This window comes from Mus pahari, chromosome 4 (genome assembly GCF_900095145.1).
Source record: "Mus pahari chromosome 4, PAHARI_EIJ_v1.1, whole genome shotgun sequence".
Lineage (NCBI taxonomy): Eukaryota > Metazoa > Chordata > Mammalia > Rodentia > Muridae > Mus > Mus pahari.
In genome coordinates, this window is record NC_034593.1 from 3517834 (window position 1) to 3539603 (window position 21770).

At 40.8% G+C, this 21770-nt stretch overlaps 1 protein-coding gene across 1 annotated transcript in view; it reads left to right on the forward strand.

Moving 5' to 3' along the window:
• The first annotated feature begins 15425 nt into the window (after positions 1 to 15425).
• The window catches only part of Pkia (cAMP-dependent protein kinase inhibitor alpha), a 69457-nt gene continuing 63112 nt past the window's right edge, over positions 15426 to 21770 (forward strand). Inside the window, exon 1 of the mRNA XM_021196025.1 lies at positions 15426 to 15574. The gene's annotated coding sequence lies outside the window, so the exon portion shown is untranslated. The remainder of the gene's footprint in view (positions 15575 to 21770) is intronic.

A 21770-nucleotide genomic window follows, 5' to 3' on the forward strand; every position in this document is an offset into this window, starting at 1 on the left:
GAGTTCTTGGCAGTCAAGCTTCCTCTGAGACCCTGAGATCCTGGTGTGACCAAGTTCCTGTTATCCTGGGATCCTGGAATCCTAAGATCCTGGGCAAGTTACAGCACCTGGAAGTGGTGTCTCCTCTGGGGACTGTGGTGCTGTCTGGTGTGTTCGAAACCAATGTATACCAGCACCTATCAGAAGGAACAGGAGTCACTGGTCAGGAAGGGCTCCCGTGTCCTTGCTCCTGCTGTCACAGGCCTGTCACAGTTAGTTTGGAAAAGATGTTGTGTTCCAGTCATCAGTGATCCTAAGATCGCGTTGAGAGTCCTCTGGGGACTGTGGGACCATCCACCAAGTTCATGCCCAAGGTGATCCCTGAATTCTATGAACTATACCAACCCTCTAGGCATAATATATCCAATTTGCATTGGTTGCATTAAGATTAGGGAAGAAACCAACCACTCTGATTAGATTTAACACTTGGTCCCAAAAGAAATACATGCATTTCCAAAAAGCATTGCCTGAGAGGTTGTCAGACCTGGTAGTAGGAAACTACTGAATGTTTTCATTTAGTGAAATAGAGTGTCAAAGTGTCTTCTAAGTATTTATGTTTTCCAAGGTGAAAAGCAATTAATCAAAAACAAATGCATAGAAGTAAATCTTGCTAGACTCTGCAGCTTCTCTACCCAAGAGACAGCTCCTACATGGAAGAATGTCAAAAAGCACCTGTGTCTGTGTCTAGAGAAAATTACTTTTACTACAATATAACATCTTGGGCTCCATCTGCTTCTTATACTATAAGTGAATGTAAAGATTATAAAGTCAAACAAATTCATGCAATTGAGTATTTTAAGTACTAAATTCAATCTTTCCAAGTTGAAAATAACTGAAATAATTATGCCAAAAATTAAATGACTTGAAGATGCCAAAACACAGCAATGATAGCATTAGACTTCAGCCTGCAGCCACTTCTTAAGTCTGTATACTTTCTACCTTTGGAACACACCTCAAGTGTCTCCTTTCTTATTCTATGTATTTGTGTCTATAAGTACATTTTTTATACATTTACACCATTTTCATCTTTGATATTCTTTTTAGAAATTTCTTATTAACTTTCTTCTAAATAATTTCTATAAGTATCTTTAGAATCATTCCAGTTATTCAAAATTAGCTCCAACTATTCTTGCCTCATAGTTTGGTAGTTAGAATCTTCTCTCCATGATTGGTACTCAATGTTCAAAACCATCTGAGAAAACACATCTATTTGTGTAACTTTTATAAATCTCCTCTCTAGTATGGCAGAATCTAGAAGAAGTAGGACTTTGATTTCAGAGGGAGTATATACCTTATGTTTCAAAATTACATGTGCCTTCTGTATGTAGGTTAAGTGAAGAACCAGTGTAAGGTGTTCATCTTGTTTTATTAAAGTGAAACTAAAAGAATGGTTAACATTGCACAAAAATGCTGGATGCTAAATAATCTGCAGCTGCTGTTAACAAATGAGTATAATCAGAATACTATAGACTGTCTAATATGTATCATAGAAAAGCTAGAGATGTTCAGCTAAAGGTCAGTGAAACTATATCACACTATTATAAAGAAGTAAATGTGATTATATCAACTGATAAAAAATAAATCATTGATAAGTTTTTGCAGTCTCTCATGTTTATAAATCTAAGATAACAATATTCAGGGGCTGGTGAGATGGCTCAGTGGGTAAGAGCACCCAACTGCTCTTCCGAAGGTCCGGAGTTCAAATCCCAGCAACCACATGGTGGCTCACAACCATCCGTAACAAGATCTGACTCCCTCTTCTGGAGTGTCTGAAGACAGCTACAGTGTACTTACATATAATAAATAAATAAATCTTTAAAAAAAAAAATATTCAGAAAATAAGGTGTCATGTTTAACATGATAAATGACAATTACCATGAAAATGCATAATTGTAAAGGACTAAAAGTCTATGCTAAGATCACACAGTCAACAAAGATGTCCACATTCACTATTATTCCTCAATATTAGTCTAGACATTCCAATTGAACAACTAATACCATACACCACAAAGATCAATCCCAAATTGATCAGGAACTGAAATATAAAAGTGGAAGCTCTTGAAGTACATAAAAAGGAAATTACTGTGAATATTGATTTAGCAACAGATTCTTAGACACACCAAAAACAAAAGCTAGAAAAGAAAAAGCTAAGAGTCAGTGTGGAGTTTATCAAATTAAATTATTTTTTCACCAGAGTATATGAACATGAATATGTATGAATATGAAGGGCTAACCTTGTAAGAAAAGAGAAAATAATTGCATCTAAGTACAGAACTGTGTGAAACTCTCAAATAACAAATAAAGGAATATTTTTATTAAATTATTAAAATTATAATAATTCAGTCCATAAAATGAGGGAGAAATGTGTAACTTCCAGGAACATGATATAATATGTATGAATAGGATCTCCTGCTGATACGATTTACGCGTATCACCATGTGTGACCTTTATATATTTACAGGCATAAAACTCATGATACTAAGCAGAACCTTTGAATATGTGTGAGCTGAGCAGCTAAAAGAGCTATAAATGTATATATGATCCCTATTTCCTTTTATATAATATACAGACTAGTTTTTCCAGGGGTATTAAAAGTTTATTAGAGGTCGTCATTATAACTGGCTTCATTTAATGGCACAGAAAGGACGTGTTCACAGACTGTTTTACCCTTTTCTGTTCTAGGTTACTCTCAGGCTTCATTGTTAAATGGAAGATACCCAACAGACATTTCAATGTGGGGCATGGCTGTGTCCTACCTCCCCAGGTGAAAGCATGCTTCAGTCTCCCTAAGGTAATCTCTGAAACATGAGCCCTTTAAAGGGGGGGGGGGGTCAATCCTGCTATCTCACTTCTTCCTCTTCTCCTGCTATCAACATTGAGTTCCTTTGTGCCTTCTTAATTCATGGGATAGTGTGTCTCACTCTAGGGACTCAAAATTTGTAGTTTAGGAAGTAAATGGGAAAAATAATTTTAACAATAAAAATCAAACAACCATCATATTGGCTCTCAGAAAGTGTGAAATGCCAATGCCACACTACTTGAGAACGCTTTCTTAGGGCATAAGTTTCAATGGCTAGGTTGCAATGGAATGCAACAAATAAGTGTATTTTCACTGAGCTGACAACTTTACAGAAAATTCTTCCTCATAATGGCACATTGGGAGCTTATGTTGATCTAAAATCTTCACATTAAACCTCTCTCAGAAATATTATATTTGACTTATTAAATCTAAATAATGAAGCAACTCATCTATAATATAAAATGTACATTTATATTATTTCAAAAGAATAGCCAAAACCTATTTTTAAAGCAAAGAACCAGCAGAGTGAATGTTTCAACCTATCAGAGTTACAGTCTCTGATAGAGGAAAAGAAAAGGATCACTGCCTCTTTTCCGACAGAAGCAAATGTCTAAAGATCTCTGATGTTTCACCAGTGTAGAGAGAGAATTTTAGAGTGCTTATCTTAGCACTGGGAATCACAATGATGACCCTTTGCTTGTTTCCTGTATAACTTAATCTGACCTCCAATTCCTGATCCTTCTCCCCAGTCTTACAATTGCAAGCATGTGCCACTGTGCACAGAAGCACTAAATACTGAGTGTTTGATGAACCTTGGCTACTTTTTATGAATGAGGAGATGTAGCGCTATATGGTGAATGTGCATCTGAAGCAACAGCTGTGGATCAGCATCACCAACCTAATGTGCAAAGTTACTTGTCTATACCAACTATGCCAAATAGTTGAAGCTGTAGTCCAATGGCAACACATGTGTCTACTGTGTGCAAAGCTTTGTGTGTATGTGTGTGTGTGTGTGTGTGTGTNNNANNNCCNNNCNNNAAAAAAAAAAAAAAAAAAAAAAAAAAAAAACAGGAACAGAAGTAATCTAGTAGGAATCCATGCTTTGTCACACCGAGGTAAATATAGATTTAACTGTATTAATGTACTAAAGAAAATAACAAGCAACTGGTATAGGGTAATTTTTTAAATGCCATAAAGGTAACATCAAAAGAGTATTTATATGCACCTTCACTGTTGTGTAATGAACAGGAGAATTAACAAAATGCACATGTGTCTGCTCATTCATACAGAGAGGCATGGATAAAGAATAAACTAAAGAGTTAGGAGAATGATCAGCTACAGGAAGAGATGAAAACTGAATGGAGATGTTTACATAACAAATGAAACAGAACAAGATTCAAACACATATAAAATGTATCACACACTTTATCAATGAACTCAACTTTATTCCAGATAAATCTTATGATTACACCGAAGTAGATGGGAAGAAATGGGTTAATAATGAGCAATATAAGCAACAATGTGATACTTAATGCTAGCGAAGTAGATCCAGTAAATTAAATAAGTATGCATATCTCCATACTGATATAATGAAATAATAGTGAGGAGAAGAGAGACAATTCCTCCGAGGAGTTAAATGGTAATTAGTAGCTGTAAGAGGAGTGACTTGGATAATAATGGAACATGTGTGATACATCACAGCAGCTGAAGACAGAAAGTATTGATAGAACTAAAATTGATGTGGAGAAAATGAAGGTTGAAATGGATTACTTGAGCAATCTGAAATTACAGACTCCTGAAATGCCCACTCCATGCAAATACAGTTATTTTGCAACTATCAAAGTTCTGTAGCTGAATAGAAGGAAGTATTTCTCATACTCCATGTCATGGCATACTGAGAATCATAAGAGATTATAGTGCTGTTCAAATAACCTCAACTGTCTGACCTTGGCTCACAGCAAGAATTCAAAAGTATAAACCTGAAAGGCATACTATATAGCCCACAAGTAGAATGTAAAAATGATAAAGGATCCTAGATAAGAAAACAAAGTAATAAATCAATTCACTACAGTAAGTGACCCTGGACTTATGTCAGGAAACAATCCAGTGTATTAACAGGATCATAAATTAGTCACTAATATTATAACAATGTGAATATTTTGGTGCATGGATTAAACATATAAAAGATTTTTCACACAGCCTCATACATTTCTCCAATATTTCTCACATAAGGTACAAAAATGTAGCAGTTTAAAGGAATTAATACTAAGCTACAAGTTAGCAATAATGCTTCAGTGTCGAATTAAAGAAAGAAATCGAAGCACTTGCCCCTGGTGTAATTACATCAAAACAAATTCAATATTTAGCTCTTGCCAAGAAACTGCAGATATTTAACATGGCCATGACACTGAAGTACCCTGACAAGCAACGGCATTTCTAGTTTTCTTACGTGCAAAATGAGAATAATTCCAATACTGAATTCATAAAACTGATAATAGAAAAATGTAGATAACTAAACTAAAAGTTTTTAGATCACATAGCAGTAAATATTTATTATCAACATGGTAATTGTTAGCACCAGGACACTCCAAGGCCTGGCCCAACCATGTGACCCTAGACCTGCGTTGCCAGGACAACGACCCTCAATCCCACAACTCACCTGGCTCAGTCCCCACCCTCATTGGTGTGATGTCATTCTCCATATAAATTAGGGGATCACCCCCTCCTCGCTCTCTTCTCCTCCTCTCTTCACCCCCGCTCTCTTCTCTTCCCCCCTTCTCCCTTTTCTCCTTCTCTTTCTCTCTCTCTTCTCTACTCTTCTACCCGCTTTGCCGTCCCCCATCCCTGCTTAATAAACCTCTCATGTGGAATCACCTTGGCGTGGTCTGCTGTTTGGTTTATCCGCTCAAATCATATATATTAGTATTGCTTAATAATGCTAATACATAAAAGTAATTATAGTATAAATGATGAGCAGATTAACAACAATTACCTCTAATAACAATGTACAACTGTGTCTAATATGCCTCTGAAGTTGGCGTTCTGTGCTGAGCTCCCTTTGCCCTTTCATGCCCGTACCTATTCTGCGTAAATACTTATAATACATACCGAGTACTCATGCCGTCAGCAATCTTGCAAGTCTATGGCAATGCTTGTCTTTATGTCAGACTACAAGTCTTCTGTTAAAGAAAGTGTCACCCCCTACGAGTTAGCATAGTGGCAATCACATGGGAGATGCTCAAGAGTCTTTTTTGAAATAAATTTGTTAGTGGATAAAGAAGGAAAGGTTGTTAAGGTATTTCTTAACATGTTTTCTAGAAAGTAAGCCATAAAGGTGGTAGGTAAACATAATGAAGTTTTCCTTTAACTTCAATGGTATAAAGATTATCTACTACAAGGCCAGATGCTGGTGTGTGTGCTGATGTGTGCACTATCTTTCAATGGCTTTCCATATCTATAGGCATCCCTAAAAAGTGAACATTAACCAGAGAAAACATTCCCCTTGTCTTAGTGTTTAAATGATGGTGAGACAATCTCTCTTCTGACATATTTGAAGTTCATGTCAGAGATAAAGCAATTACTTTATTGTAAAGAACTAAGTTACAAAAATATAATATAAATAGAATAGAATAGAATAGAATAGAATAGAATAGAATAGAATAGAATAGAATAGAATAGGGCAGGATAGGACAGGACAGGATAGAGCAGGATAGGGCAGGATAGGCCTGGACATGATGGGTTAGCACAAAGCAGAACAGAACAGTTCAAAATAATACAACAAAAATAAACAAACAAACAAACAAAATCAATGGCTCTGGGTGTCATCTTCCACAGTCAGCCAAAATGTAATCCTTAACATACTCTCAACCTGAGGAAGAGTGCAGAGTGCTAAGTAGCATACATATATATTATTGTTGCAGCATTTCTGTATCACTAACACTGAAAACAACATTTGCACTTTTAAAAAACCTATATAAAAGATGGTATGGATTGGGCTGGGTCTGGGCTGAATGGGATGTTATCTTTCATGTTGAGATTTCCAGATTTAGTCACAAGAGGGCAAAATTGGGTTACACATAGAATGGAGATCCACCCAACATAATAAGCCAGGTTTATGTGAGTGAACAAGGGTGGAGCCAGCATTGAATTTGGATTAGAAAGAAAATGATGGCAGTGCAGATCTTCAAAGATTAAATGGTTGTTTACCTTTATCATCATTTCCAGAGCCACAGAAAATTTACATCCAATTGGTCATCAAGTGTGGAAAAATCATGGATATAATTAGAGAAGAGCGATGGGTTAGAGAATGCTGCAAGCCTGCTATGCTTATCTCTATGCAGATGACTTTTAAAAGTTAGCTTTAATTATGTATATTTGTGGGTACACTGAAATAATGTGATATTTCCCTGTATGTTTACAATTATAACTATCAAATTAGAGTATTAATACCTCTATCACTAAAAATGGTTAAATAGAACGTGCTTCCGAATGATTTTACTAAGAAGTCATCCTTCACCTGATAGGAAATCATTGGTTTAAAAAGTGCTGACGAGGCATTCCTAGGTACCTGGGGGTTCTGGCTTCCATTTGGCTGTTGTGATAAAACTAAGACAAAAAGCAAATTAGGGGATGAAAGGGTCCTCCTCGCAGGTTACATTCCTGAGGGAAATTGTAGAACCAACTCCCCAGGGAATGGCCTCTCCCCTGAGAGCTGAGCTCTCCAGCTGTGAGGAGCAAAGCCTAACCACACTGTAGAACAAATCACAGGCCAAAGCTAGCCATGCTGTATAGAAAATTACAACCAAAACCTCCTTATTACAGTTCCTGTAATAAGGAGTGAAAAAGTAAAAGCACATTTTCTGTGAGTATCTTCAGTAAGTCATAGTTACAGACAACAGTATCGAAAGCCCAGTACTCAGCAGTCAATTTCTTTTCCTCCCATTGATTTATTTATTGTTCACTTTACATCCCTGTCGATGCACCCTCTCCCAGTCTCTCCTCAGATAGTCTCTTCCCCTATCCCTTCACCCCTTCTCCTCTGAGAGTGGAGCCCCTTCTCAGAGTTCATCCTACCCTGCCACATCAATTCTATTCAGGGCCAGGTATATCCTTGCCTATTGAGGCCAGACAAGGCATCCCAGCCAAGGGAATGGATTCTACAGAGAAGCAACAGAATCAGGATAAGCCCCTGCTCCAGTTGTAAGGGACCCACTTGAAGGCCAAGCTGCACATCTGCTACATATGTATGGGGAGCCTAGGTCCAGCCTGTGTATGTATGCTCTTTGATTGGTTGTTCAGTCTCTGAGATCTGCCATGGGTCCAGGTTAGTTGACTCCTTTGGTCTTCCTGTGGAGTTCCTATCTCCCTTGGGGCTCTCAATAATTTCCATAAAACCCAAGCTCCATCCAATATTTGGCTGTGGATCTCTACATCTGTTTCAGTCAGCTGCTGTCTGGAGCCTCTCAGAACAGTCATGCTAGGCTCCTGTCTGCAAGCATAGCAGAACATCATTAACAGTGTCAAGGATTGGTGCTTGCCGTGGAGTAAGACACAAATTGAGCTTGTTATTGGCTGGCCATTCCCTCAGTCTCTGTTTCAACTTTGTCCCTGCATTTCATATAGACAGGACAAATTTTGGGTTGAAAGGTTTGTGGGTGGGTTAGTGTCTTTTTCCTCCACTGGGGGGTCATGGTGGCTGCAGGAAGTGACCACTTCAGATTCCATATCCCTACTGCTGTGAGTCTCATCTAAAGTCACCCCCATGGACTCCTAGGAGCCTCCCCCACCCCAGGTCTCTGATGTGTCCTGGACCCCCATGGAGTGTGAAGAGCAGATCTGGCTGTCAGTGGGGCGGCAGATGTTGGGACCAAGTCACTCTCAATGATAAATCTGAGGCACTAATCTCTGCTTAATTGTTAATGGTTGCTAATGAAATACTCCGTTATCCTTTTGATAAAACATTTGCATATAAGTGAATCTTTCTGGATGGACTCCTTTAACCCCAAGGAGATGTTCTGAACGCTGGCAAGCCTCTAGGTCTGCTTTCTCATTGTCCCTTGCTGTCATCAATAGGCTGTTTGATCTCTAATTTTAGGACATCATAAAGGAAGCAAAGGCCCTTAAGCACTAAATCAAGAGCTGGAGTTCAGCTTCTAAAGAATGAAGTTCACTGAAAATTGAGAGTAAAAACAAATGAAAAGAACTCTTTCACTCCGCTTATCAAATGAAACTTCCTGTCATGCTAGCATGAACAGAAATTCCCAGTGTGCCTTCTGCTGAGCTTCTATAGGGTTTGATTAACTAACCAGAACTTCTATGATGTGAATGTTGCAAGTCCAGAACCAAGAGGGAGTCTTTAGCTATCACATTGCCTTTCTCTGCATCTGACCTAACATCTCTGTGTCAATTAAGCAAATCCTTTGAAATTTACAGTCACACACCTACCTTCTATCAACCAAAAGACTAAGAATATATTTGAGGCCCATACCAGATGTTTAGTGTGGCTATGATAAACACTGTGACCAAAATCAACTCAAGAGGAAAGGACTATGTCTGTTTATACATCAGAAAAAAAAAAAAATCCATCCCTTAGAACAGAGAAGGCAGGAGCTCAAGGCAAGAGCCCGAGGCAAGGACTAAAGCAAAGCCCTGGAGGACAGGGCTTACTGGCTTACTCTGCAGGACTTCCTCAGTTTGCTTGCTTATTTGTCCTGGGGCCACCTGTCCAAGATGACACCACCTGTAATGAGCTAGGCCCTACCCACATCAATCAGCAGATAGAAAAATGCTCACAGACAGGGAATAGACCAATCTGATGGAGACAATCCTTCATATGAAGTTAGGTTGATAAAGCATAAACATCGTACCCATCTATTTAATGTTTCTACTAATTTATTTGAAAAGTTCATTGACTCATAACTTTCATTGTCTAGTTACTAGAAAACTTCATTAAATTAGTGCTATGTTTAAGTGGAGTGATGGGCAGTCTAAATCTGTGTTACTAGGCTATAGTAAATTTGGTCTCAATGTAAATTTCTCCTGTTCCTTTGAGATGAGGGCTGTTTGATGTTGTTCCTATTTGTTGGTTGGTTTGCACGGACTTTAGTGAGTGCCTATTTTCAAGAACACAGATGTTAACATTGTGTGTTGAAATAAAATATTAGTATTTATTTTTCCTTTTTAGATCTATTTCCCTGGACCTCTCACCGTGCTGCTGTGCAGAAGCATTAGATCCTACCACTCAATGCCTACCTTTGTCTTTTCTCTGTCAGCATCTGCACACTGATTCCATTTCATTAAATGAATAAGTGAATGAATGGATACATAAATAAATAAATAAATGTCTGGCCCTATGGAGTTAGTTTGTTCTTGCCTCTCAAAGGTAAGGATCAGAATCCAGGTCCCCAGAAACCAGGTAATAAAGGGCGGGATATTATACCTGACCCCAGCTTTCATAAGCAAGGTGGAAAGCAGAGATGGGAAGATCCACAGACGCTCCCTTATAGACTAGCAGAACAACAAAGAATAACAAGGTCCCACTGCCTCAGAAAAAGTTGGAGGTTGAAGACCAAACCGCAAATTTCTTTCTAAACTTCCATGTACATAACACAAAAAGCGCCTCCACTCAAATACAGGAACAGAAAAATGGGGAAAAGGAAAGAGAGAAAGATGGAGAGAGGGAGAAGGAGAGAGCGAGAAGAGCAAAAGGTCAGGCTATTTGAAGATATAGTTACAAAGTCTTGCAGAAGTCATCTCTGATTTTTGGATCTCTTTACACACACCCTTCCCTCCACTGAGTGTATATTGTGTTTTATGTCCAGCAAAGCTAACATCTCAGTTATAAATTATTCAATTATAGAGAAAGATATGAACTTTTAGGTATAGTAATCAAAGTATTTAAAAAACAATATCATGATAGAGAAACGAGCAGATAGTGAGTCTTTGTTAGTAGCATTTAGTAGAGTCAGGAATGGTGCCATGCACCTTTAATCCTAGCACTAAGAAGGCAGAGGCAAACAGATCTCTGAGAGTTCAACACCAGCACTGTCTACACAGAGGGTTCCTGGAGAGTCAGGGCTGAGTAGAGAGATGCTGTCTAAAAATAAACAAAAATCCCACATTTAGTAACAGCTTTTAAGTGTATTGAGTTATATTAAAATATATTAAGTTATACACATTAAAATATGACTATTAGAGGTATATATTAATAACTCTATGGCTACTGTGTGTTACAAGACACTGGAGGTCAGCAGTGAGTATATAATAGTAGATGGTAGCATCATATCTCTCAGTGTTGGATTGGGCATTCACTAGAAATCTAGAATCATCTTTATGAGAACAGAGTAATCTGAGGCCTTTGTGTGGGAACTGAAAAGGGGCCTGGGGAAAAAGGCGGGAGGGAGGACCCATGTCCCGCCAGAGTTCCACCTATGCTCTGGTCAGGTGGATGCTGGAAGGCTGCCAGACGCTTTCCACTTAGCCCAGGGTGGGCATCCAAGCCTCTGACCCACGGGGGGGGGGGGGGGGAGGGGAGGACAAGGGACAGCCCAATCTGGGGGCCCCAGAGCCACACCCTGTAGCCCCAGGCTTATGGGAGAGAGGGAAGAGGGGAGAGAGGTTCCCACACCAGCGAGAGTGAGCACAGCCTTGATGAACAAAGACTGTCTATGGTTTTAGAGCTTTATTGTAGAAGCCAGGGGGAAAGAGAGAAGATGAAAAGAGAGAGAGAAGAAAGGCTAGAGAGAAAGAGAGAGAGTAAGAGAGTGAGAGTGAGAGGAAAGGAGAGGAGTGTAAGAGCAAGAGAACAAAGGACTGAGAGGAGTGAGAGAGCAAGGAGGGGCCAAACAGCCCCTTTTAAAGTGAGCTGCAATCTTTTCTGTTGCTAGGCAACTGGGGAGGAGTTTAGCCTGAAGGTCAGAAGCTTGGGATATTGCCTAAGTGACTGCTAGCCATGCTTCTCTTGTGGGGGCTGAGGGAGGCAGTAACTTTGACAGGAGCCAGAGTTCGAGGAGACATGAGAGAACTCCTTCCATCCCATGTAGGTAAATTATGACCACCGGGTCCCAGGGTTCAGCATCTCAGCTCGACTGGAGACCAACCTGTCTGCCCAATGCTCCACACCTTTGTATGTCTCAATTAGTTTTTAGATATTAAGCACATATGCATGGTACATACAGAAATGTTTATTGGTATGTATTCACACAGTTAATACACATATACAGGCTTTACTCTTCTGTATGGAAGGCCCAATTAAGAGTCCTTTTCCTGGAATCAGAGTTGGTGTCTATAACTTAGTCTCTGTTACCGTTCTCCACAAAAAGGAAATAGGTCTCCTTGAAGAAATGACCGATTTAAGTTCTGAGCCCAGAACATTTTGAAAATTCAAGGGATTGTTTCACACATATAATGTGATTAATAGTAAAGAACTGTTAAACACAAGAGCACAGGAGAGGTGTAGTGCAGCAGAAACAGCTGACAAATGTAACTACCAGCTGAAGAGCTCTCAATGGAAGATTTTAAACAATAAAATAAGGAAACATTAGACTATTACCAAAAGTATCAAATCCTTAATCAATTGAGTTAAATGATACACGAGGGCATGTAGACAAAGCTAATGTGGAGGAGAATTCCACTTAATCAACATTATTATTTATGCACACAGGTTGAACGCAGCTCCCTGTAGGGTTGGGCTTCACACAGTGCCTAGATTCCAACAGTAGTGATAGGCTTTACAACTCTACAACAGAAAACGTGACTGTATCTGTCAGCTCATCAAAGTCAATACCAACAGTCATATCATTGTGGCCATACATAATCTCGAGATAACTGTGCTGAAGGGCACTTCACCTCTATGGTCATAGTATCCATAACCCAAGGAAACTGAGAGTTAGCTAGGACTGATCATAAAAGATTTAACAGTTGAATAGAATGTGGTATCTTGGACAGGAGTGTAGTAAAAAGTTGAAGTCACTACAAAAAACTAGACAAGCCTGCATAAAGACAGCCTTTAGTTAATGCCTGAGTCTCCTTACTAACAGTAAGGAAGCTACTGTCTTCCTGTGTGATGCTCACGGTTAGAGGAGCTTGGGAGCAGGACATATGGAAATCTGTACTAATTCCTCAGTTCGCCTATACATCAACAGTGTGCTAAACATGGCATCTATTAAAGACTGAACAGTAACAATATGTTGATATAGCTATAAAAACACATTAAGTGATTATTTATTTCTGCTAGTGACAACATTACAATATGATGTTCACTGCTTATCTTAGGGTTTCATTGCTGTGAAGGCAATTCTTACAAAGGAAGACATTAGTTAGGGTTGGCTTACAGCTTCAGAGGTTTAGTTTAGTATCTTCATGACAGAAGCATGAGAGTGTGCAGGCAGACACTGTGCTGGAGGAGCAGGCATTCTAGATCTTGATTTGAAGGCAAGAGAAGGTAACTGGATTCCACACTGACTAGAGCTTGAGCAAATATATGATCCCAAAGGTGGCCTCTACAGTAAAACCCTCCCTCCAACAAGGTCACACCCACTCCAACAAGGACACACCTCCCAATAGTGCCACTCTCTACAGGCCAACCATTCAAATACATGAGACTGTGGGGGGTTTGTACCTATTCCAACCACCACACTGTTGTTGTGGTTTCTTCCCACATTTCCGTTTAAAGTGCATATTCAATGCTAATGTCAGCCACATATTAGTGAAATGAAAGATATTACTTCTCAGCCTTATTCTGCAGTTGTAAACTAGAAGCATATACCTCTATGATGCAAGCTAAGAATTCATCTATCTGTGATAGGAGGAAGAGCTTAATTTTATAAAAATGAGTGCAGAGATGCACTAAGCTGTCAAGTGTATACATCCTGCACCAATTAATCCTGCATTACTCAGAATTATTAATTTTGTTTTTTGTTAACTCTGGTGGCTCCACTACTGCCTCTGTTCTGGAATTGATAGAGGGGTGGGAGGTTTTTTGTCTTTTAGTTTCTTCCTTGCCCTTATGCTGGACAGATTCCCAGGGAAATACTGGCAACCTCTAATAATGCTCACGATGAAGGCCAAGATATGAGGAATGAGAACATCCACTCTGCAGAATGCTACTGATAAGGAAACTCCTTGCTTGGAAATGACTTGCTTGGAAAAGAAACCCTGGCCAAGCACCAAAATGAGAAAATCCTAAGCTGCCCTCGCCCTTTAGACCACCAACCCCCTGAACTGTTGGTTTAGCCAGTACCTTGGAAGGAAGCAAAAGGGGAAGTGTAAGATTTGTGGTAGCTCAGAATGACCACTGTTGTAAAAAGTTAAGTAAAGGTGTGGTTTGTTTTTTTTTTTTTTCCCCCAGAATTTGCCTCACTGCAAGGTGCGCTAAGCAATAGTCATCCGACTGTTTAGAAAAGCCCACACAATGTCTCTGGTCCTTAAGTTTACCCACTAAGAGATAGTCATCTGATTGTTTAGAAAAGCCCACACAATGTCTCCGGTCCTTAAGTCTGCCCCCTTAATGCCCTTAAAGGTTAACTAATGATAAACTGCCAGCCCTAAACTGTGACTGAGAACTGCTCTAAAAATGTATAAAAGGTGCGTGCTTTAGCTACTCGGGGTCGCTGCTATCCTGATTTCAGGACGACCCCAGCATGCTGGATCAATAAACCTCTTTTTGCATCAATCTCTGTCTCTGCGCCTCTGTGAGTGGAACATACCGGACGTAAGGCTTTTAGGGTCTTACAGAAGCATGGAGGGAGAGCCACTTTAAGGAAGCAAGGACAACAGGCTTGTGTGCATCCATGCTTAATTTGTCACCAAGGGAAATTCTGAGAAATCCGTTGGGAGTTACAGCTATCTGTAGACAAGAAATCTGCCTCTTGGTTTTTCAAATATTATTGCTTCAACCAAGGCAGTCTACCCAAAAAGCGAGGACTGTAGGGTACAAGAGAGAGTTGGGAAGCACATCTGTCCACTAGCAAACAGAACTAAAATCCTGGAATGACCCTTCTCGGTGTCCTTGGGTGATTTCTCTGTTCTCCTCCTCTTCACTGGGTTGGAAGAATCCCATTCTATCACAATAGCAAGAAAATGGAAGTACACAACCTTCAGCTTTCTAACTGTTTTTACTGTGTGTGTGTGTGTGTGTGTGTGTGTGTGTGTGTGTGTGTGTGTGTGTTAAAATCAAATGAATCATGTTACGAGGGTTCTTAAAAAGGCCGGTTGCCCATTTTAATGTTTTCGGAGTATATGATTGTTTATTTCAATAGACAATCATCCCTCAAATTCGGCGAAATGAACAGTACTGATAAGGAAGATGGAGAGGGTGGGAAACCTACACAGTCAGATGGAGCTATCCAAACAGCAGCAGTGACAGGGGAGCGCGGAGAATCAAGGACTCTCTGCAAAGAAGATCTGTCTGCCCCTTCTGTTTTCTTGCACAATTCGGCAATGGCGCGGGTGTAAAATCGATTAGAGAAAATCAGCCTCCACTCCGGGGAGCAGCGTCTTTCGGGTGCAGCTGGCAGACGCAATTCCTGAAACACAGAGTAGCGAGTCTCCCCCCGCGGTTCGCAGGGCATGCGCTGCTCCGGCGGGCGATGACTTCATGCAGCCCGCCTGGAGTAGCCAGCGGCCGCAGCAGCTGCAGGTGGGGCGGGGGCCTTGCGAGCCCAGAGCCCAGCACACGCGGCCAGGCGGGCAGCACTGCAGCCAGGGGCAGCCGGGACGCGCCTCTCCATCCCGAAGGTAAGCCGTTGGCCCGCGCTATCCGATCCAAGACGGCTTTCCGCCTGGTTGGGACTAGCTTTGTAGGATCCGGGAGAGAAGAATTAACCCGCTGCATTCTACAGTGGGAAATGGAGCAAGGGAGTGAAAGGTTGATTAGCCTTGAATTGCAATGGGAAAAGAGGTGTTCGGAACAAACAAAGGGGTTTTTCAGCCCCCAGCTCTTAAAGGCGATGAGCCATTTCAGTAGCAGGTTGGTTTAAATAATGATGACTATTAGAAATATAAAACCGTCTGAATGTCCATTTAACCTTTGTGTCTTCTACTTTCCCTCAATCTTTCCCTGGCTTGGGAGGCGTGCGTCCTTCGAGGCAGTTGGGGCAGTAATGGGTAATCTCTCCTCTACACGTCCTCCTTGCTTCTCTGTCATCTCTGGTGTGATACCTGGGTGTTTATTCTTTCATCTCAATGTCATGACACCTGCTTGCTTCAATACAGTGCCTTTGGGAGTCAGGGTGTAGGGAGAACTTCGCTCCCCTCCCGAGTTCTGCCTGAGGTGGGCTGCACTTGGCAACTTCTCCCTTTATTTTCCATATTCTCTGCCAATCAGCCCATTGATTTTCAGAGATGCTGTATCTCATCATCTCTTTCCCTTCTTCAGTTCTATGACTGAGTTCATTAAGGACCCAAGAAGGGCATTGCCACACAGAGAGTTCCTTGTTGGGTATTCCCTTAACACACCCCTGTAGGTGTACAAAGGAATAAAATGTCCCGCTTTCAGCTCAGGACAGACATGGTTTTCCCTAAGTGCTTTGCTTCCTGTCACCATGGTTGACTACCGAAAGGCTTGCTTGAGTGGAATAACAATATGTTGGGCTATGCAGGTTGTTCTCTCTGCATACATAGGTACAGGAAAAGGAAATGGCAGTCTTTCCATTTCTCTTAAAATATTTCTAATTCAGCTGGCGTGTAAGAAAATTAGCTGTCAGAGTTTAGGGTAACCATTCCAAAATCCAAGTAGTGTGTATGCCCCAGGATTCCTTGGTAACCCTAAGCTGGGGCTTTCCTGTTGGCAGACAGAAAGCCAAGGTGACCCCAATCCCAGACTTTGATTATTTGAGCATGCCCAGTTTTGTCTCCTCATGTAAAGGCTCCTCATACCCTCACACACAACATGAGCTATCCCCACCTGCTACCCCTCCCCTAGCTCAAGTCCTTATTCTCAGCTGGGGACATAAGTTTGAGTAAGATGTGAAGCAGGTAAGATGGCTGTTGTGGGTGGCGCAAATGTGTGCCTCAACAACAGAGTAGTTGCAGTAAATTGGATTGTGTGAAATGTGGGGGCCAACATTCTGTATATAAGGAGAGCTGTCATCTCCATACTTGAAATTGGAAAGGCTGTTCGACTCAACCGCCATGCCATTTTATTCAGTGAAAAGGTAAATGGATGAAAACCAGGAGGGACTTTAACCTAGAAATGGCCCATCTTCCTATTTCCCTTCCCAGTGTTAGAGATTCTCTGATGCCAGGCTATTTCTTGTGTGTTTACTTGGTTTAGAAATTCGCTCTAGGAAGATCTCAGTTTGCTCCTTTGTTCCCACGGGTTGCCCACCACAAAATAGCCAACTCCAGGAACTCTCTCTGGGGTTTTCAGGAACTGAGGTTATTTCTGTTTGTTTATTGTTGTTACTATATCTTTTATTTCACACATTAAACACTTGAGATTTCCTAATGAAGGAAACTAAGAATAAGATTGTAAAAGTCCTCACTTCCTCACCTTCCCTAATTTTAAAATACTTAATGAATCGATTATTTTTCTGAAAAATAGCTAACGATATATATATACATATATATGTGTAATTCTTTTTAATAAATTTGACTTCTAAATCAAAGTCCAATTACATAATGATCACTTGATCCTACAGGGACAGAAACAATCTCTGTGATGTTCTGGTTAATAGAGTGGTGTCTGAGAGCATCCTATATGTTCTGGTTAATAGAGAGGTGCCTGGGAGCATCCTATATGTTCTGGTTAAGAGAGAGGTGCCTGGGAGCATCCTATATGTTCTGGTTGAGAGAGAGGTGCCTGGGAGCATCCTATACATTCTGGCTGAGAGAGAGGTGCCTGGGAGTATCCTATATGTTCTGGTTGAGAGAGAGGTGTCTGAGAGCACTGTGTTGGCAACTATAAATTCAAAGACTGTGTTATTTGCTTTTTGAGGAAACTGAAATATCTGGCAAGAAATTGCTTCAGGATCAAGGGGATGTTGCTCAGTGAGCTGGCAGGATGTCTGTCAATGTTTTCACAGTTGAAACTAATACAACATGTGCAGGTACCTTACAGTGAAGGAAGAGAACAACTAAAGGGGCACAACTTCAGGCACAACCGAGGAGGACATGGCACAGAAGAAATCCTCATATGCACCTTGTTGTGTTTAAACTATTTTGAGAAATATTTGTAAGTTCAGCGCTCTAAGCAAAGATGTGTGTATGTGTACACACACACAAATGTACAGACACAAACACATGTACACACACATACAAACACATACATGCACACATATATACACTTCCACACTGAAAACATGATTGCACTCACATATACACATATGCATGTACTCACACACATATTTGCATGCATGCACACACATATACACAGGAACAAACACATGCACACACATATATACAAACACGCACACACATTCACAAGAAACAGACACACATCACACACATGTGTACAGGAGCACACACATGGACACATATACATAAGGATCACATACACACATGTACACATATACACAGGAGCACACATATACACACAGGAACACACATATGCACGTGCACACAGAAACACACATATGCACAGTGAACACACATACACACATGTACACATGAACACACACACAGACACACATACTCTCACACACATAGATGATGCTATCACTGAGATTGAGTTATTGCCATTTTTCCATTGCTCCCCATGTTGAGAGAGAGAGAGAGAGAGAGAGAGAGAGAGAGAGAGAGAGAGAGAGAGAGAGAAAGAGAATTAGCTGGTGATCAGAAATGAAGAAGGAATAATCAAATAGTTCACAGGATCAAGTGCTAAGTGAGCTGCAAGTGTTCATGTATGTCTGAAAAGATGGAATTTAAGCCAGTCAGTTGCTTTTCCAACCGCACAAACATTGTGTGTTGAACAGGCAGCATTATGAGAAGCTTAGCAGGAGCCGATCAAAAGGTCAGAGGTGACTCCTTATGACAAAGGAATATGAGTGGTGTCACACTGCTGCCAGTGGCTGCCCCTGAGACAGCCTTACAAAGAAGTGATGAAGAACAGAAAGACAGAGGAAGAAATTTCATTCTTTGTTTTTAATAAGTATTTTCTTCATTTACATTTCAAATGCTATCCCCTTCCCCAGTTTCCTCTCTGAAAGTCCCCTATACCCTCCCTCCCCCTGCTCCCCAACCCACCCACGCCCTCTTCCTGGCCCTGGCATTCCCTTGGACTGGAGCATATGATCTTGGCAAGACCAAGGGCCTCTCCTCCCAATGATGTCCAACTAGGCCATCCTTGGCTACATATGCAACGAGAGACACAGTTCTGGGGGGTACTGGTTAGTTCATATTGTTGATCCTCCTATAGGGTTGCAGACCCCTTTAGCTCTTGGGTACTTTCTATAGTTCCTTCATTGTGTTCTATCCAAAAGCTGACTGTGAGCGTCCACTTCTGTATTTGCCGGCACTGGCATAGCCTCACAAGAGACAGCTATATCGGGGTCCTTTCAGCAACATCTTTCTGGCATATGCAATAGTGTCTGGGTTTGGTGGCTGTTCATAGGATTAATTCCCAGATGGGGAAGTCTCTGGATGGTCCTTCCTTCCATCACAGCTCCAAACTTTGTCTCTGTAACTCCTTCTATGGGTATTTTGTTTCTCACTCTAAGAAGGAATGAAGACTTTAGTCTTCCTTCTTTTTGAGATTCATGTGTTTTGCAAATTGAATCTTTGATATTCTGTTTCTGGGCTAATATCCACTTATCAGTGAGTGCATATCATGTGAGTTCTTTTGTGATTGGGTTACCTCACTCAGGATGATATCCTCCAGATACATCCATTTGTCTAAGAATTTCATAAATTCATTGTTTTTAATAGCTGAGTAGTACTCCATTGTGTAAATGTACCACAGTTTCTGTATCCATTCCTCTGTTGAGGGACATCTGGGTTCTTNCNNNTTCTGGCTATTATAAATAAGGCTGCTATGAACATAGTGGAGCATGTGTCCTTATTACCAGTTGGAAGATCTTCTGGGTATATGCCCAGGAGAGGAATTGCTGGGTCTTCCAGTAGTACTATGTCCAGTTTTCTGAGGAACTACCAGACTGATTTCCAGAGTGTTTGTACAAGCTTGTAATCCCACCAGCAATGGAGGAGTGTTTCTCTTTTTCCACATCCTTGCCAGCATCTGCTGTCACCTGAATTTTTGATCTTAGCCATTCTGACTGATGTGAAGTGGAATCTCAGGGTTGTTGTGACTTGCATTTCCCTGATGATTAAGGATGTTGAACATTTTTTCAGGTGCTTCTCAGCCATTCGGTATTTCTCAGTTGAGAATTCTTTGCTTAGCTCTCTACCCCGTTTTTTAATAGGATTTTTAACTCAGCTTCTTGAGTTCTTTAAATATATATATATATATATATATATATATATATATATATATATATAGTATATTGTATATATTGTATATTAGTCCCGTATCAGATTTAGGATTGGTAAAGATCCTTTCCTAATCTGTTGGTGGCCTTTTTGTCTTATTGATTGTGTCTTTTGCCTTACAGAAGCTTTGCAATTCTATGAGGTCCCATTTGTTGATTCTCAATCTTACAGCACAGGCCATTGCTGTTTTGTTCAGGAATTTTTTCCCCTGTGNCCATATCTTTGAGGCTTTTCCCCACTTTCTCCTCTATAAGTTTCAGTGTCTCTGGTTTTATGTGGAGTTCCTTGATCCACTTAGACTTGAGCTTTGTACAAGGAGATAAGAATGGATTAATTTGCATTCTTCTACATGATAATCGCCAGTTGAGCCAGCACCATTTGTTGAAAATGCTGTCTTTTTTCCACTGGATGGTTTTTAGCTCCTTTGCCAAAAATCAAGTGACCATGGGTGTGTAGGTTCATTTCTGGCTCTTCAATTCTATTGCATTGATCTACCTGTCTTTCGCTGTGCCAGTACCATGCAGTTTTTATCACAATTGCTCTGTAGTGCAGCTTGAGGTTCATTCTTTTTTTATGCAGTGCCTCCATTGAGACTGAATAGGGAAAATGGGATCATATTGGAGTTTTGAGTACTCTGAGAGAAAGTGTGACACCCTGTCTCTCTCTTTTTTTTCTTTTGATTTTACTTAATCTTTTTTTTTTTTTTCCACTTCAGATTTTATCCCCCTCTTGGTCCACCCTCTGACTGCTCCACATTCCATACCTCCTGTCCCCAACCCCAGCCATCTCCAAGAGGATGTCCCCACTCCCCCACCTCCACCCCACCCCACCCCACCAGACCTTCCCACTCCATGGGTCCTCCAGTCTCTTGAGAATTTGATGCATCTTCTCTCACTGAACCCAGACCCAGCAGTCCTCTGCTATATATGTCTTGGGGGCGTCATATCAGCTGGTGTATGCTGCCTGGTTGGTGGTCCAGTGTCTGAGAGATCTGGGGGTCCAGGTTAATTGAGACTGTTGGTCCTCCTACAGGGTCACCCTTCTCCTTAGCTTCTTTTAGCTTTTCCTGTCTTATACAAACACCAAAAGTTATATTAACATTACCAGTGGTGCCTTGATTGATAGAGTTCTCCAATACTTTCCTCCTTTTTGTAGTTATGATAAATAATCCCTTCCAAGCAGGGTGATAACTCATCCAGCTTCCCTCTAACCCTCTGAAACTCACCCATGCCTGCCAAACATAAAGTCGCTTCCAGTGCATGCCTTCTGATATCAGGGGTATCAGGCCTCTATATCTTTACCAGTGTGGTCAGCCTGCATGCCTTGAGGTCCATAGTTGTCACCTCTTATGTGAAACCTTCTCTGATGAGATAAGCTTTCTTCTCCTTTTTCTAAATCCCTATAGTTCTTTCTGTCTTGAACCATTCATTGTGTGAGTTTGCACTGCCTCTTTATCAAGAGAAGAGAGAGAGAGAGAGAGAGAGAGAGAGAGAGAGAGAGAGAGAGA